The 19207-nt window shown below is 45.6% G+C and overlaps 1 protein-coding gene across 3 annotated transcripts in view; it reads right to left on the bottom strand.

Annotated features, from left to right (window-relative positions):
* Gat (sodium- and chloride-dependent GABA transporter) overlaps nt 1-19207 on the bottom strand; it is an 879924-nt gene that overhangs the window by 146208 nt on the left and 714509 nt on the right. The window lies entirely within an intron of this gene.

The raw sequence follows: 19207 nt of genomic DNA, 5'->3' as shown, positions 1-19207 counted from the left end.
TACAGTCCTCAGAATTACTAATGCATGCCTTAATAGTATAAAGAGGGACATACAGAATATTGACGTGTTGTTATTGGGCGTAAGATAAGCGCATCAATTGCTTTTTATACGGCAATCGCGCAAGTATCAACCCTGAAACTTGAGAAATATTGGTGGGTGCTGCGGATGGGGTTGGACATTGAGAGTATCGTTTGGAGCCGTTTGGGTTATCGTTACTGCGGGCAAATAGACAAATGTACAAATAGACAGAAAGACAGACGAAAATATTTACGTGGAAGGTTCCCAAAGAAAGACTAACGTCTTTAAAATATCGGGTTACTGGACAGCGGCGTCGACATATCGTTACACTTTGTGCAACCGAAGTCTAGACCCGTTTGTTATAGCGTGATGTTTGCGAAAGAAACGCTGATAAGAAAAAGACAATATACCTTTTACGGCTTCAATATTGTACGTCACTGTAGCTTCAGTAAGCTGCCTGAAACATGATCGCAATTAGTACTCAGACTTCCGATTATTTTGGCCCGATATTTGGATAATCTGCAAAGTGGATTTCGTGCGTATTCACGAAAGAAGGTTAATTTGTGAGATTAAGCTGCGAACAAAAAACCTATCCAGCAAGTAGTTTAAGTTCCATAAAGGCCCGCATATGTTCAGATTTCCTCCGGTATCCGGTAATATTGAATATTTGAAGAGGCACTTTGAAATCCAATAAAAATATCTTGAGGTATCGTAGCAGTGGTTCTGTGTGGTAGTGAATCATTTTATTGAAAGTTGCATTTCTGTCGAGAAAATTTAAAAAGGGTGTGTGAATCCGTAACGTGCAATGTCACTATCTCAAGATTATTATAATAAATATCTCATCCTTGCAGAATACTCTGCAATAGTTGTGTCCATGTGCTTCGAGTTGACGATAAACTCGCCCTAACGCTGTCAATTGCTAGCTTCCTGGTTAGCTCAACTGGCACAGCGTCCCCCGGAAAGGCTTTCGTCTCGGGTTGAAACCCCGGATCAGGGTGACATTTTTTTCCTGAGGAATTCGTACGGATTTCCTCGTGGTTGCGTGCTACGAACGGGTGATTTTCCTATTTCCTTTTCGTCACTCTTCATCCATCTTGCGGGCTTGCGCAGAACTCATTTGCGAGAGCTATATGCCTTCAATTTGTTTATTATTATGCGATCACGGCTGTTGTGAAAAAGCAGGGCAGAAAGCAGCGCTACAATTCGGCACCTACCTCATCTTATATGCATTTACTGAAAAAAATTGGCAGATCCCACGTACAGTGGGAACCGATGATATGCAAAGCACAAATGAGAAAGGTTGATATCTCACTTTAAAATCAGCACAATTTTACGAGGTGGAGGTAAACGATGCCGTACATGACTTTCGTGTCATGACAATCGTGTTTGGATCGCAGTTTACTTTCGACATCAATTCACTTCACGTGATGCCAAATTTAGTAAAAGTGGAGCTAGTGAAAAGACCGTGAGCACACTATGAACGTGGTATGTTGTAATGTTCCTACATGACACGCGTATCAGGATTATCATGTTTGCACCAGTCATTTAGTTTTGTCATTCATTGACGGCACGTCACACCAAATTTGGTATGTGTGGAGCAAGCAAAACGGTCATGAGCGAGTCATGAAGGACCCAATATACTCCAATGTAGCGTTGACGCACGCGCATGATTGGGCACAGCGACGGTACGTTAGCAAAACGCAGCCTCTCTATAGTCTGACGCCAGGCGCGACCGGCACGGCCAGCGTCCGTTGGCACGGCTCGATGGCAACCAGCACGAAATGAGACATGCTGCTTTCACGCCGATGCTTTACTCAGACAACACTGTGTCCTTGTTTTTGTGATGAAGGGACGCCGGACGCGCTGAAACACGCGTGCGTCAAAGCAACGCAGCGTGGCGCGCACCTGCGAGTACATGGCAGGACTGATGCCTGGCGTGGCAACACCGGCATGGCCCGACCAAATGAATGCCGGTGAGCACGCGCACCACGTCACGTCAAAATGTATTGGCGCCTTCACTGTGGCATGTAGTCCTGTTCTCACATGTCATGCATCTCATGATTATTATGTTTGCACCATTCACACAACTTCGTCATCCATAGACGTCACTTAATACCAAATTTGGCATATGTAAAGCTAGCGAAATGGCCGTGAGTGCATCAAGAATGCGACATGTAGTCGTGTTGTTACATGACACGCATGTTGTGATTATCATGTTTGTATGTGTCATTTACCTATGTAGTCCATTCACGTCGCGTAATACCGAGTTCGGTACATGTGAAGCTAAGTAAATGGCCGCGAGCGCATCATGAGCGTAGCATGTAGCTATGTTGTTACATGACACATATATTATAATTATCATGTTTGCACCAGTGACATACCTTCGTCCTCCATTCATGTACTGTTAAACCAAATTTGGTATATGTGACGCTAGCGACATGGCTGCGAGCGCATCATGGGCGTGGCACGTAGTCATGTTACATGACACGCGTGTCAATATTTTCTTGTTATTGCTTTTCGCTTGTGTTCACCATGCAATCATGTCATACCATACCAGTTTTGCAACATGCCATGTGAACGAAACCACCGCAAAAGCTGCAGGACCATGAATTGTAATTTATGAGATTCATGACATTCATGTCATGTTTTTTATGTTATTACTAGTCAGATATGTTCTTCATATAGTCATGTTATGTCATACCAAGTTTGGTATTGATACCATTATCGAAACGGCCAGGAGAGCTAAAATTCATAGGCGGCTAGATAGATAGATAGATAGATAGATAGATAGATAGATAGATAGATAGATAGATAGATAGATAGATAGATAGATAGATAGATAGATAGATAGATAGATAGATAGATAGATAGATAGATAGATAGATAGATAGATATGAGCAAAGTCGCCGGGGTTCGCTAAGGAGCTTCGCATTTAAAAAGGCGTAATTATGTTGTGACCATTCTGCTTAGCCTGAATGATATAATATTTGTAGGACCAGAAGGACTTTCTAAAGGTTTTTTTTTTCAGACGAAACGCCGTACACCTATCATTACCTGAGCTTATTCGTTTTGTGAGTCTATTGCTACTGGTCTGGTTCTGGATGATTGCCTTAAAGCTAGGGTGTTTCGTATACACAAACAAGGAGATTGTTCGTGGGTCTCAAACTACTAGCCATTTACTATTACCTGTTCTGGCTGTAAACTACAGAGACATAACAGTTCGACTGAGACATATCAGTTCTGAGACATATCATTATGATTTGCGTAATGTAATATGCACACTCATCTTGTGCTGTTGTGACTCTCGTCCGTGGGCGCCATGCTGGCCATCGGAAGCATAGACGGGCGGCGTTTCCACGTAGGGAAACCTCAGTGCTCTTCTCTGGGAACGAGCGTCGAAAGGCGGAAAGCAACAAAGGGAATAGAATGTGGCAACCTCGACTGTCCGCGTCTCAATATCTCTACATGGCTTGTTTAGCGAGATGGCGAGGCAGACCAACCGTGCAAGTCTTGTCTACGCGATTAAGAGTCACTAATCCTTTGCTGCCTTATACGGGAAAGGCATCAGTACCAACCCAGCCGCCAAGTTGTTCCGAGAAGGATCCCACTTCTCCTCTGTTCAGTGAAACTGACTGGAGGAGCATTGCGTTAGGAGGTGCGACTACTTTTTGCCGACCATGTGTTACTGACTGATGCCCTGGTGGGTGGACCATCTTGTGTGTGATTGGTTATAAAATCAAGCAGAAGGAGCCCGAAAAGGCTTCAAACAACTCTGCAAAGTGCTTAACATTATTACAATGGTGTGAAGGTTCGCCCACCATGCTTGTGGTTTGCAGAACTTCTAAAACTCGTATGCTTAAAATAATTTAGGATCTAATAAAGAGGAGCTCTGCGAAGCATGAGACCTGATCGGTTAAAGAAATAAAGAGCAGGAAGAGAGGCGTGAGCGCAAAAAAGGAGAACGTTGCATTGAATGCGAGCGTGATACAAAAGACGGTAATCTGAGAGAGAGGAATGTCGGATAGAACGTGAAAGCGAAGGATAAAGACTGGCACACGGAATCAAGGTGCATAAACTAGAACTTGAGTTGCGTAAGAGGTCGGGAAGTAGTCCCCAGAATGTGGTACCTTGTGCCAACGCCAAGGCAGAGTGCTGGATGTGTAGGCATATGAAGACATATACGGATTCAGAGGATATTGGCTTGTATTTTATTATGTTTTAGCGGAAGTGCAAGCAACTGCCATCTGAGCGAGACACATGGTGCCAAAGGATACTCACAGTTCCGCCCTGCGAGGCAGATGATGCTATTGCGCGACTCAGATTGCAGGACGCGAACAACTACGAACACTGTCTCAACCTGGTGCAATAAATGGCTTATGACTCTCAACTCTAACAAATCTAAATGCGTGTCAATAACCCGGCGATCTATTTCTCCCCCCTGTACCTACAGAATTAACGCCGTTCCCCTTCAGCATGTCTCTTCATATAAAGACTTCGGCGTTTACATTACCAACAATCTATCTTGGCACACGCATGTTACCTACATCTGTAATAACGCTAACCGAACGCTAGGATACTTACGCCGCAACTTTTCTCGTGCTCCGCTGTCCCTCAAAATTCTATTATACCCATCACTAATTCGCCCAAAGCTTGAGTACGCGTCCGCTATATGGGATCCCGTGCAGCAAAATTTAATTAACGCGTTAAAATCTGTTCAGAACCGTTCAGTTCGGTTCATTTGTTCTAATTATTCCCGTACTGCTAGCATATCAGAAATGAAATCTAACCTTGACCTACCCAATTTAGCTGTCCGGAGGAAACTGGCGCGACTGCATTTTTTCCATAAGATATTTTTTCACAATCCATCAATGAAGCGAGACCTCATTTCACAACCGTCATACCACTCATCGCGCATTGATCATCAGCATAAGGTTGCAATTCCGTTTTGCCGCACCAAATTCTTTTCAGCAGCCTTCTTACCGAAAACAGCCGCCGATTGGAACCACCTTCCCTCTTCCGTTGTATCAATAACAGACCCTTTGTTATTCAAGACTGCAATTTCTCAGCAATGCTTGTAACTATACGCAGTTTCCATTATCTATCTTTGTCTTGTATGTGCTTGAATTCTTATACATTTTTTAGTTGACTTATGTTGCCTTCCTGATTTGCGCATCTGATACTTGTTTCTTTATTTTGTCTTTTTTTCTTGTGTGTTATATATGTTGTACCCACCCCCTCTGTAATGCCCTACGGGCCCTGAGGGTATTCTAATAAATAAATAAATAAATAAACTATGAGGTAGTTAAGGTAGGGATGTTCCAGATCTTCGTTACATGTGTTTAGAGAAAGGAGGAGCAGCTCAGACAGGAGTCTGAAAGCAAGGCGCGTCGCAAAGCGCTGGAAGTTGAGGCGAATCATAAAGTGCTAGAAAAGAAGATCGCGCCAGAAATGGGCCCATGTATTCTAGGATACACTAAGCTAGAGGAGACCCTAGTAGAGCATGTTGACCACGAGGCCTTGCGCAGTCTGCAGGTCGGGGTGGTCTCAAACGATCGTCCTTGCGAGGATGAAGGGGGGCATGGCAGCAGCCCTAATGGACTCGGTAAGGACCAGGAAACCTTCCTCATGCCTCGACAGGTCGTTTTGAGATCGTCTAAAGTTGACATGATCAGCGTGGTGGCCGATGAAAGCAAGAACGCAATTTTTCAGGAGTGCGGCGATGTCGTCGGAGAAAGCCTAGGTAATGATCTCATCAGTGGTAACAAAGCTGACTTGACCCGACATGATAATGGCATCGAGAGAAAGGAGGCACGCGAATCGCGGAAAAACAAAGAAGCGAAAGCATTCAGCACTGCGTAAGCTTAGGACAGGGTCTTCTCCGTCGCGAGAAAAACGAAAGGGTAGGCCACCAGTCCACTCAAAGAGACGTCAGTTGTGGCATCTATAGAGGCACAAGCAGCGCGACAGGTGTAGAGGGGAGGGGAAAGTAAATCATTGCTAGCTTTTTTAAGAGATGTCGGTTTTTGTCATGTAATATGCCCAGGCTATGCGTAGCGTGACCCCTCAAGAGAGGTTGCTGCTACAGTGACTACATTTAAAAGCACTTGCCTCGCAGCCCTTGGACACAAGGGCGCTGATGAGGCACTTGGGCTAGTACCAAATATTTTTACATGTTTTTATTAACAAAAGCTTTGTCACCCTTTTTCCTTTGCATATCACGCCACTGTCATGATCTTCATACTTATGTTTTTACCCGCATTATCGCGGGGAATTTTAAGGCCCCTATACAGCCACGCAACATATCTTTGTCCGCATCTCTACTCATCGAAATGGCGCTCTTTGGCCATCAATTGGCCCTTGCGCCACAAAGCGCCATACACATCATCATCAGGTGTAGAGGGGAAAAAAGAGGTGCGCCACCCCAACAAAACAAGCAGTTCAGTTCGGCAACTTCAGGAAAGCGACCTTGTACGAAGGGTCAAAGTCGAAAGAGCACAATGGCTACACACTGCGTGGGGGCGAACACAAAGATGCCCAAGGTTTCTCGCCTGTTTCTCGTCTTGCGCCCCTGTCACATTTTTGAAGGAAGCTCGTAGAAGCACCGAATGAGGTGGGACAGATGGACACATCTTAGAGTTTGTACATTTTGTACCTTCTGGCGTGCTCGGAAGCCATCAGGACCACGACCCAATGTGCGCCATTCAAAAGAATCTATATGAGAGAATAAGAATGGTTCGTTGAGTAATTCTCACACAATCGCGCTAGCTATGGTTACTCAGTGTTGCATTAGAGATGCAAGTTTCAGTCGTTTTATTTTGTATAAGTTACGAGAAGTGGTGTGAATTTTCAGGAGGAAAAGCCCTGAATTTAAGGTTGAAAGTTAACATCGAAGTTATCTAATCATTAGTACTAAAATGTGTACAAGGTGAAAACACAGAAAAATGTGTTATTTTGCCGGTGTTACATAGAGTTAGTGTAATTTTGTATGCCTTCACTGTCATAAGGATATGGCGTGATTGAGCAATTGAAGGAAGTGAAAGTTAGCATAGACCAAATAATATTGCAAAATTATTAGGCTTGGTGCGACACGGTAGCGTTGTCAATACGCACTATGAAAATCGAGGGCCATCTGATGCACGGTTTTAGCCTAAACAGATGCAAATATAGTGAGGTCCTTTCGATGTGATTTAACCTAGGGTTATTTTTTTGTTTTGCACAGCGTGTAACAACGTAGCGTATGGATTAGCATTTAGACAAAGTGTAAGAGTTTCTACGTTTTTTTAACAGTAGCATGTATTATAAAATGCTGTAGAAATTTAGAGTGATTGAAGCAGTCAGGAGAACCCACCGGGTTTCACTCCAAGGCGTTAGCAGAGGCAGGTTACATTAACTGAACAAGCCTGCTAGAAGGCAGTGCTTGTTTCCTAGGGGTTCTTGTTGTTTTTCTCTGAAGAATAATCAATCGAGGTTCAGATCAGCCTATACTTAAGCTTACCTAAACGTTTAGGTAGACCATTAGGTCACATCGTAGAAAAAGGCTTTGGGAGGGCCTGCGAGCTTAATGTCTCAGCAGTAGACGGTTATTGACGGCGGTAGACAAAGACGAATGTTACGACAATTTTAGCACTCGCTAAATTAGAGGTCGTTCAACGTTCGTAAGCCGCTGGACCGATGCTCTTCGCGGGACAAAACTTATGAAAGTGCTCAGCTATATATGAAAGGAAGGAAGCAGCTTTTTTAGGCCAGGAGGCAGTACCGATCAGCCATTCGGTTTTGTAGGCTCCCGAATACGACAGAGAAATTGATGGTTCAGTGTTATGCGAGAAATTGGGGCCTAGGTGCCGTTTTATGTCAGGACGCCAGTGGTAACGAGCAAAGCTGTGCTCTACCTACGCCAGGAATTGGGCTCTCGTGAGATCAAGTACTGCTCTTCAGAGAGGGAGTGCGCTTGATTTGTGTAGGCCATTCATCAGTTGCAGTGTTAGCTCAGAAGTGCTAAATTTACAATATTTATTTATTTTATTTATTTAAGGAATACGGCAGACAGTTTTTCACCATCCTAGCAGGAGAGGGTTACATAAGGTTCCTAACACAGAGGTCAAAACTAGAAGAAGTCGGAGCGTGCACGCAGTCGGAAGGCAGTCAATTCCAGTCTTCAATGGTTCTTACAAAAAAGAAGTACTTGGATGTGTTATTTTTAGGAGCATATGGTCTTACAGTTTTTGAATGATTTAACCTTGCTGAGCGCTGAGGAGGTGGCAGAATGTACAATTCTTTATTTAAACCAGATTCATTGTTGTATAGTTTATAAGAGAAGACTAACCTTGCAATTCTTCGCCTACATTCAAGTGGTTCCAGCTCACATTTATTTAACATTTCTGAAACGGAGGAAAGGCGCCTAAAGTCTGAAAAAATGAACCGTGCGCTTAGCCGCTGAATCCTTCCCACTTTATCTATGTCTTCCTTTAAAAATGGGTCCCACGCAAGGGATGCGTATTCTAGCACTGGTCGAACTAGGGTTTTATAGGCTGCAAGTTTAACTTTCCAATCACATGACCTCAGCTTCCTTCTTAAGAAGCATAGCTTCTTGTAGGCCTTGGCGCAAAAGGTGTCGATGTGAGCGTCCCAACTAAGTTTCGTATTAATGGTCAATCCCAAATATTTTACGGAATTAACAAATTCGATACTTTGGTTACGGACATGATATTTGTGTTTAAGAGGAGTTTTCTTGTCAGACCATGGAGTTTCCTTGAGACAGACCATGGTCTCCTTACGTGGTTGCAAACCACAACATCGAAGAACAGTCGCCTTTTGAGGTAAGATTCATTCTTCAGCAATATCATTTTGACATTAGGTATAAAAACGGTAAATTGAATGAAAATGCTGACGCGCTCAGCCGCTTTTTGTAAGGTATCCAGGGGTGCTCTTCATGCATCGAAATTGATGTCTGATGTTTTTGCGTGCAACTTATGCGAAAGTGTTTGGTAGCAAGTTTGGTTTCTCAGCCTGGATGAGTCCTAAGAGTTTTGCGCGTGAGCTTTTCGTTTAAACTTAGTAATAAATATTGGTTCGCCCACAACACTTGTGGCTTGGTTTGTTCGGAGGGGACAGAGCTCCTGCTTGTGCTGGCGCTCGACTTTCAGAGATGCTGTCAAAGTTTGCGCCAATCACCCCGACAATGTGACAAGTAAAAACGAGTTCCTGGCGTTTAACAGCAGAAAACTCGTCCATGGACGTCATGTTGGAGATGAGAAGCATAGCCGGGCTGCGTTCCCATGTACGGAAACACCAGTGCTTCTTTCTTGAAACGAGTGTCAAACGGCGCAAAGCAGCGAAAGGATCAGAATGTGGCAACTTCGACTGTCTATGAGCCAATGTTCTTACATGCCTTGTTTGGCGAGACGGTGAAGCAGACCGACCGTGCAGGTCGTGTCTCAGCTATAAAATGTCGCTACTCATTCGCTGCCCTTCAGGAAAAAACGGCAGCAGCAACGCAACCGCCAACTTGTTCCTGGAAGAATCTAACTTCCTCTCTGTTTCCTGAAACTGACCGGAGGAGCATTGCGTCAGGACGTGCGACTACTAATCTGTGACTGATGCCCTGGTGGACGGTGTATTGTTTGTGATTGGTGTTTCGATCAAGCAGGAGGAGCCCGAAAAAGGTAAAAAAGACGCTGCGAAGTGCTGGACATTGCTCTGAACCATGGGTTCACGTATGTGGTTTGCGAAACTTCCAACCTCTTATGCTGTAAATAGTTCTAAATAGTGCAAGTAAACTTGTTTGCTTTTTGTTTCCAAACTTGTCGGCACCATTTCCTCCACCCAAAGTCTTGGAAAACTCATATTCATTATATCATAAATAACGCCGACCGCATGCTTCGGTATATTCGCAGAAACTTTTCTCATTCATCCAGTTCAATAAAACTATTACTTTATAGAACGCTGGTTCACTCAAAATCAGAGTATTCTGCATCTGTCTGGAGCCCTGGCATTAAATCGCTCATTTCCAATTTAGAAGCTGCGCAGAACCGTGCCTGCCGTTTTATACTCTCCAACTATCCCCGAACAAGCAGCGTAACCGCTATGAAATTAAGTTTGTCACTCCCTCCTCTTTCTCGTCGCAGGTCAGTAGCTTCATTATGTCTTTTTCACAAATTTTATTACAACAGCTATCTGAAACAAAAATTATTAACAAGGTCATCATACATATCAGCTCGAATTGATCACAGCAATAAAGTTGCAGTTCCATCATGTCAAACCAAATGTTTCATTACTCTTTCATACCCAGAACTTGTGTCATTTGGAATGATCTTCCCCATGATATCGCTTATATAACTGATAAAAGTGTGTTTCGTAAAACTATTATTCTTCTCCAAATGTTTGTATATATGTGTATATGTGCTTGTATATATGTAGTATATATGTGTGTATATATAAGGTTATTATTGCTAGTATACGTTTTTCCTTATAGATTGTTGTCATTTATGCCTACGTTATTTCACATACTTATCTGCTGTGAGTTTTTTTTTGGCTGTTTTACATTGCTTTTGTTATGTATATCTCCACTCCCCTATGTAATGCCCTCAGGCCCTGAGGGCACAACAAATAAATAAATAAATAAATAAATAAATAAATAAATAGGTTGCACCATTCCACCGCAGGAGTCCGGGTCCGAGGCAACGCTGATGTCCCAGCAACCCACGTCAGCGGGGGGACACGTCGGTGAGACCCCGGTCCGCAACCGTACTAAATGTGCATGGTTCTTTGAATGTTTTGAATGTGGCAGGACAAGTAGGTGTGCTATTTTTAGAATTATGCAAGGCTTTCGATAAAGCTCCCCATGAAAACCTCAATACACTGCGAAAAATGGGGCTTTTATGGTTTATTGGCAAGTAGATAGCTGCTAACCTCATGATTGTGTGCAGTTTTGTACGATATAAAACCATTAGCCAAAAGTCCTGCATGTTAGCTCTGGTATTCTTCAGAAAAATGTCCTGCTTCCACTGTTCTCTATAATGAATGTGAATTACTTCATTGATGTCATGCCGAGTATATAAAAACATTGAATTATTCGCTAACGATTGTGTTTTGTTCAAAAAAATATTCTTTGCAGTCGATTACAATGTATTGTAGACTGCTCTTATGGCCGTCGATGATTGCTGTTGTAAGTGCGACATCGTGCTGAATTGTGAGAATGCTGTTCTGTAACGTGTTACAATAAAGAACGATTCCGTCATGTAGTCCTACAATATTCACGTTAGTTGGGTGTAACAAATAGGTCAACATCAATGTTGAGGCGTTACTCTGAGCAGCAACCTTACGTCGACACAACATACAGTAGATGTTTGCAGAAAAAACCTTCGTAAATTATGTTTCTTTACAGACAGTTAAAGGAAGTGCCTTCTAGAAAAAATGTTCTGGCTTATAAATCTTGTGTTCTATCTAAGCTAGACTATGCTGCAGCCCTATGGGACAATTTTACAATAAAACATATTTTGCTTCTTGAAAACGTGCAACGTAACGCTATCTGATTTGATTTGAAAAAGTATCGAACGCTCGGCTCATCAAGTACGTTAATGCGATGACAGAATATTTCTCTGTTAGAAAGAAAAAAAGAAGCGCGAGTCGTTTAACGTTTCTATGAAAAATTATGTAGGGAAAAGTTGGATTCATTGTACCTTGTTGGGTCGAACAAGCAACTGCTAGGATAACTCGTCGTTAAGTATGATTGATCTATGGCACACATATTTACTGAAAGTGACGTTTACAAACACATTTATTTTTTCAGAACAGATACGACTGGAATTCCCTACCTTGGGAGATTTTCATGACTGAGAATTTTTCTGCATCACCTGAAAAGTCTCATTAGAGTCTGGTATTCAAATGCGTTATATTGCCACGTGTTTTCCTCAAGATTTGTTAGCACCCTGTTTCATTTTGAAACAGGGTGTTAGCACCCTGTTTCAGAACAAACAGCGCCTGCAGTGTTCGAGAATCTTCGGAACTGTAATAGATCATTTTGTTAGGAGGCTTTTGGGCCCATTTAGCGGCTTTTTTTTCACTGCCCACAACATCACTGTATCTTGATGTTGAAAATAAACTGAAATCAAAATGAAACATTACGCCTACTTAGCGAATAATACAGATTATTCTTGAGCCTATGCGGCCGCCAGCGATAACACTAGAATACTCGACGACACGTATATACATGGAGACGCGCTTCACCGCTTGTCAGTTCGATGACCGACAATCTGTTCGCTGCTATCAGTGCCAGTGTATTGCCGTACTCTGTCTTTTCTTTTACGTGGACAAAAGTGCGGCTGAATAAACAACCTATTTGGAATATCCAGGGTGCTGCCTTCATCCGCGTCATGACCCGTGACATCTGGTGGAGGTGCTGCTCCCTTCATGTACCCGACCTCCCGTCAAGCCCAGCGCTAATTGTGAAGACATCGATGGCAACCCCATGTAGCGAACAAGTCGCGGGCAACAAAGTCTGCGGCCAGAGTTCGATTGATTTATTGATTGGTTGATTGATTGATATTTGGGGTTTAACGTCCCGAAACCACCATATAATTATGAGAGACGCCGTTGTGGAGGGCTCCGAAAATTTCGACCACCTGGGGTTGTTTAACATGCACCCAAATCTGAGCACACGGGCCTACAACATTTCCGCCTCCATCGGGAATGCAGCCGTTGCAGCCGGGATTCAAACCCGCGATTCGCGGGTCAGCAGCCGAGTACCTGAGCCACTGGACCACCGCGGCGGGGCAATGCGGCCAGAGTTCAGGCCTCTACCTGAGAACACCAGGCAAACCAAGACCATGGCTTTAACTGCAGGTACAATGACCCATCGCCATGCCACCTGCACCAATCGTCACCAGAAAGCGCAAAGAGCCACCAACATTCCGCGCATCATCAGTGGAAAATCCGGAAAGCTAGCTGGGGACGTACTACCGAGTCACTGCCTTGCACAGATGGGACCCCGAGTAAAAACTGCGCCACGTCTACAATTATCTACAAATTGCAATGAAGACGTGGCTCGAGAACAGGGAGTCCACGTTACGAAGCTGGGATATCTTTGAAACGACGTAACTGAGCACGTTCGCGAGCATCGAGAACATGCTGAGCACCAATGACCTGCACGAGACGATGCAAGTGATCGTACGGGAGAAACTACGGAAGCTACTATCATCATCACAACCGCAAGAGAACTCCGTTGCCGACATCATTCGGGAAAAAAATCCAGCGATCGCTCAGCACTCCTGAACTTCCACAGCCACCGCCATAAGCAATGAGCTACGCTCCAGCAGTCCAACGCTACGCTCCCCCTCGACGTCCACGTCAAAAAGCCACGCTGTCGCAGTTTCCCCGCCAGACACCGAGAGAAGACTGCCTTTAGAAGACCCGACGGCCTCATCGAGTTCAACGTCATGCCGTTCGGTCTTTGCTCGGCGTCTGCGACGTTTCGGCGTGTTATGGATACAGTACTTGCAGGATTCAAGCGGTAGACTTGCCTTGTATACTTGTACGACGTCGTCGTGTTTTCCTCAAGCTTCGACGGGTATCTCCGGTGCCTTAAAGCAGTGCATTAGGCTATGAAGACCTTCGGCCTAACCCTGAAGCCAGAAAAGTGCCGATTCGCGTAGGAGAAGCTTTTGTTCATTGGGCACGTGCTTAGCACGCTTGGAGTTGATCCCGACCTGCGGAAAACAGACGCGATCTCCGACTTCCTGCCACCCACCGAAAAGAAGGCAGTCCGCCGATGTTTTGGCATGTGCGCCTCTTACAGGCAGTTCGTGAAAAACTTTCCTTGTATTTCCGAGCCACTCATTTACCTTACTAGGACCGAAGTGGAATTCAAGTGGGAAAGGCCGCAGGAGGAGGCATTTGAAGAACTAAAAGGACGCCTACAAAAGCCTCTATTAATTACAGTGAATTCGCCAAGACAGAAATACACACCGACGCAAGCAGTGTAGAACTCGGTGCCGTTCTTGTGCAGAGGACTGGCTGACTCGACATGGTGCTTAGTTATGCCAGCAGGTCGCTATCGAAGGTAGAAGCCAATCATTCCTCAAAAGGATTAAGTGCACTGCCATTATGCAGGCTAAGTCGAAGAGCCACCCTTACCTCTAGGGCTGCCCCTTAAAAATTATGAGCGACCACTATGCCATGTGTTGGCTAGCTACAGTGAAAGACCATCTCATGATGAAGTTTGAGACTTCAAGATAAAGACATTGGAACGTCGATTGAAAGTCCGGCAGAAAGCACTCCGACGCCGGCTGCCTGTCTCGTGCCAACGTCGACCCACCGGCGCCTGACGACCTGAATGAGGACTCCGATTCTTGGGTACAATAACTGCCGACGACTTCGCTGAATGACAGTGAGTCAACCCGCAACTTAGGGGCCTAATCGAATACCTCAAGGGCATGACCTCTGTTGTTTCGAAGGTATTCAAACGGGCCTATACGTTGTTTTTGCTGCGAAAAGGCCTTCTTCAAAAGAAGAACTCCTTGTGAATTCGAGCCAAGTACCTTCTTGTGGGGCCTGGAGCTCCGCGAACAGAACTTCTCTAGACCCTGCACGATGATCCGACAACAAGACATTTAAGTGTTTCCCACACGCTCACGCGGACACAAGAAAGGTAATACTAGCCGCGTCCTACCACCGACGTCACTCGTTAAGGTAAAGACATGTCGAGACCGTCAACGACAGAAGACACCGCCCACATGACCAGCTGGCTTCCTCCAGCCAATCGGCCCTCCCAAGCGACCCTTCCCGCAGGTAGGGATGGACCTCCTGGGGACGTTTCTGACGTCGACTTGCGGAAATAAGTGGATCGTCGCAGCTACTGACTACCGCACCCACTACGCCGAAACAAGAGCCTTGCCCAAAGGGAGTGCCTCGGAGGTAGCCAAGTTCTTCAAAGTTTCAAAGTTTCAAAGTTTATTTGCAGGAAAGAAAAAAAAATACAAAAACTTCCCTGCGGGAGGCAAAGACTAAAGGCTAAATAGCCTGACGAGGTCTTGACCTCCTGATACAGTCTGCATCAGTGCCATATTACACATATTCACACATCAGTAAAATACATATACAAATAAGTGACATTATACATATCTTATTTAGTTACATAGCTTATTTCTACATGATATGCATTCAGAATATGTTTTACATAAACAGGAAACAATTTTGGTATCAAACGATTCTGTTTAAGTATCATTGTTCACAGTAAGAAAAAAAATCAACTCAGTATACAAGTATTCCTAAATATAAAAGCCTATGGATCTACTATGTCTTTAGTCAAAAGAAGAAAGGATTTATGATGACATTTAAATTGTTTAGTTTTCAGAGTAAAGTCTATATTCGATTCGTGAAGGTTTAGCAATTGTATGATCTTATAATCAATAGCCTGCTTGCCATAGTTCGTGCGTGTTTTCTTAGTTCGTGCGTGTTTTCGTTGTGAACATCAACATGGCGCCACAGAGGTTCCCATCACTGACATAGTTATGGCGTTTACTGATGAGCTGACTCAGGAAATACTGAGATACAGCCAGATAAGGCACAGTCGTACAACCACGTATAACCTAAAAACAAATGGGCTGACCGAGCGTCTAAATAAGGCCATCGCCGACATGTTGACCATGTACATTGAAGTCAAACACAAGAAGCGGGAGGTCTCCCTTCCTTACGTAACCTTCGCATACAATACCGCTGTACAAGAAACGACGCAGATGACGCCATACAAGTTGGTCTATGGAAGGACCGCGATAAGAACGGTCGATGCTATGTTCCCCAACGTCACCGGCGAAGAAAACCTCGATGTGAGAGAGTACCTTCAGTGCCCCAAAAAGCCCAATAACTCGCCCACCTCCACATCAGGAATCGACAGATGACCGACTGCCACCGTTACAATCTTTACCAACCCAGTGAAGGTGTTTCTGTATAAACGCGGATACGCCGACGTGGACTCAATGAAAAACTTCAGCGACGGTACTTCGGGCTATACAGGGTAGTTAGACGTCTCGACCCACTCAACTACGAAGTTGTCCCCAATGGGCCATCACAAACTCTACATGGCGCCGATTTCAACCTGAAGGCGTCCGTATGTCGTGCACCACAAGTCATTCGATGCCCGTTAACGAACCGAAACAGAGCATTTAGCTCTTGTTATTGTTGTATCGTAATTTATTACTAGGGCAATCTGGCAATATTATTGTACTCTCATATTCTGTTAAATCATCCGGAGGACGCTTTTTTACACAGGTGGTCACGTTTTGTTGTCATCCCGTTTTATTGTAATAATTATCAGCGAAAACCACGCCTGCTGGAAGAAGCTTCGAGACTGTAGTAGTGATTTTGTTAAGAGAGAGGAGGATACAACTTTATTTGAAAAGAAATCAAAGTAAATGCGGTTGGGCCCCTAGACTTCAGAGAGCATCCTGGCCGACATCTCTAGGCAGGCCTGGTGCACCAGCCACAACTGGTCGTCCGAGCCAGTGACCCGAAGAGCGGCCTCCCACGAGGAAAGGGAAGGATTAGGGATAGGGTATACCGCCACGGCCTTTGGGCAGTTCCATAAGCAGTGGAAACGATCTGCCCGGGATGCCCCGCAAGTGGTGCAGTATGGTTGGTGAAGAGTGGGGTAAAATAGGTTTGCCAGATAGGGAGAAATAAATGCTATTGTTTGCAGCTGGCGCCAAACTGAACTCTGATCAGGCGTGAGGGAGAAGTGTGGGCTGGGAAATATCGTCTGCCATTCGGTAATACCTCGTAATCTCATGATAGGTGCGGATTCCCTCTTGTGGTTTTCTCACGGGTTCGGGTGAGCGAGCCCCCGGTGTCCGTATGAAAAGACCTCGGACATTTGCCAGAATGCGCTCATTTCCGGAGATACACCCTTGTTCAGGCAGCCACGTGATAGTCACCGGATAGAGAAGTGAGGGAATGTTGCTCGGTATGCGTGAGAATGTCTTTGGTGCCATGCCTTGACGGAAATATCGATAAGTGCTCAGGAAATCAGTGCACATTTCTGTAATGGTAGAATCTGCGGCCGTATGCACCACTGCTAGGGCTAGTGCAACCCCCTCAGCCACGTCGGGGCGTGCCGTTTTAACAGACGCAGAAATACTAATGCACCCATTTTCTGTCATGGCAGCAGCCGTGGCCATGCCTTCAAGTGGGCCTACCGCAGCGTCAACATAGAGGACATCACGATTTTCGTACCGCCGTATATAATAATCAGCGCGTGTCTTGTGTCGGCCCATATGGAATTGTTGTTTCACATTGCGCGGCAATGGTTCGAGTTGCATGTGTGCCGCCACCCTTATTGGAATGGGCGATCGTGCTTTTTCGTTACGCATCATGTCGCTTGATTATACAGCGGACAAGGAAGACGAAAACAAAGAATTCGGCTGTTCCAACGGAAAGAGAGCCTCCGAGCTGAAAAGGCTGCAGTGTGGCAACCATCAACCATAGGAAGTCAGCAGTCCAGCAACTGTCACTTTCAATTCATCGGTATGGCGAGAACTCTGGCGACATCAAGCGATGTCGAGTGTCTGACGGCGGGCAAGGCGAGCGGACAGTGAGCAGCAGCGTCACAAGTGCTGAGTCCTCTGGTGCTCTTACATATCAGGGGTGCCGCTGCCTTTTTTGGAGTTTTAAGGTGTCCTATGGACTCGAGGTTTGCCCCCTTAAGCCCGGACAGGCGAGCGCAGGCCATAAGTCGGGAGTAGGGAGACGAGAGCGATGCTACAAACCCGGGAGAGGGGTTGCGCGGCAGAGCCAGAGCGATGACCGTTTTGGAAATCACCCACCGGAGCGTAGACTGCAGGAGTTGCGGTTGGAGATGGAGAGACTGTCGCAGATGATGGGCGGAACCTCTCGGTGGAATGGACGTGAGATCGGCAGGCGGAATCCATGTAGCGAACTGAGACGCAACTCGAAAGTTCTGACAGGGGTAGTACCCAAATTTCCAACAGAGGCTGAAGCACCAATGTGGTTTGAGTCTGTGGAGAGTGCCCTAGAAGCATACGAGGTACCATAAAGTTTTGGAGACGGTTGGTTTTTCCGTTGGTAGCAGAGAGAGTCCCCGTTTTGTCCACGCGACTAAGCCCAACAGAGCACGAAGATTACCAGGTAATCAAGCAAACGACGCTGAACGAGCTCAAAATTTTGGCAAGGGACTATCTAAGAATATTGTTCGGGTCATGGAAGCGTGCGAACAAAGGGTGGAGACCTCTTCCGACACGTTTAAAGAGCCTCCTACGCTTTTACCTTCAAGCAAAGGGGGTGTCGGCATTCGAGGGCCTGGTCAAGCTTTTGGTTGCCGACCAATTAAAGAATTTGTCGCATGAAGCCGTGCGGTATGTGACACTCCAAGAAGAGAGAAAGTGGATGAGCGCCTCCGAGATATCCGCGTTACTGTGAACGTTTGAGGAAGCGCAGGGTGTTAACAGCGCTACAAGACAGGCGAATCAAAAGGCAGTGAAATCGCAAGGCGCGAGCAAAGCTAGAGCTCAGAATGATACAGCGAAAAGTAGCAGTACCGGAGAAAGTCTAGACAGAGAAGGAAAACGTAAGTCCAGGGCACGCTACAGTTGCGGCATTGCAGGGCACCGAAAATGAAATTGCCCTCAGCGCCAGAAACAGCCGACTGGGCAGGTTCCGGGCGCTGAGAGCAAGAGCTTAGTGGCGCATGTTTCGATGGGAGAACCGGTGGTAGCGCACAGTGACCTTATCGCCATGCCACTCGATATAGGCCTATCGGAGCGGTTTTGGACACGGGGGCGGAGATCACTGTGTTGCGCGAGGGCGCGTTCCCACCGGAGGTAGTGAAGCCGCAAAGCACAATTAGCTTAACATATGAGTTCGGTGATACAGTGAAGGAGAAGCTCGCCGTGGTTCTGTTGACGATGTTTAGCGAAAGTGGCGTTAGCGCTAACCTAAAGGGGACGATTTCTATGCTTGGCGCGTTAACTGACCAACTGACAGCACGAGCGGATTGCCTGCTGTCTGAAAAAACGTGGAAATCACCTAAAGATGAGTGCGCTTCCGAGAGCCTATTGGAAGGCCCGGAGGAGACAGGCGGCACACCGATGACGCCGAAAAGTGGCCCGTTGAACACGGGCTAAGCGCGGCAGTTAGAAGCCGAGAGCCCTGAAAGCCATGGAAAAACCGCGAATATAAGGGT

This window comes from Rhipicephalus microplus, unplaced genomic scaffold, assembly GCF_043290135.1.
Source record: "Rhipicephalus microplus isolate Deutch F79 unplaced genomic scaffold, USDA_Rmic scaffold_13, whole genome shotgun sequence".
Lineage (NCBI taxonomy): Eukaryota > Metazoa > Arthropoda > Arachnida > Ixodida > Ixodidae > Rhipicephalus > Rhipicephalus microplus.
The sequence above is the reverse complement of the archived record's forward strand: the minus strand, read 5'-3'. Positions and strand labels throughout refer to the sequence as shown.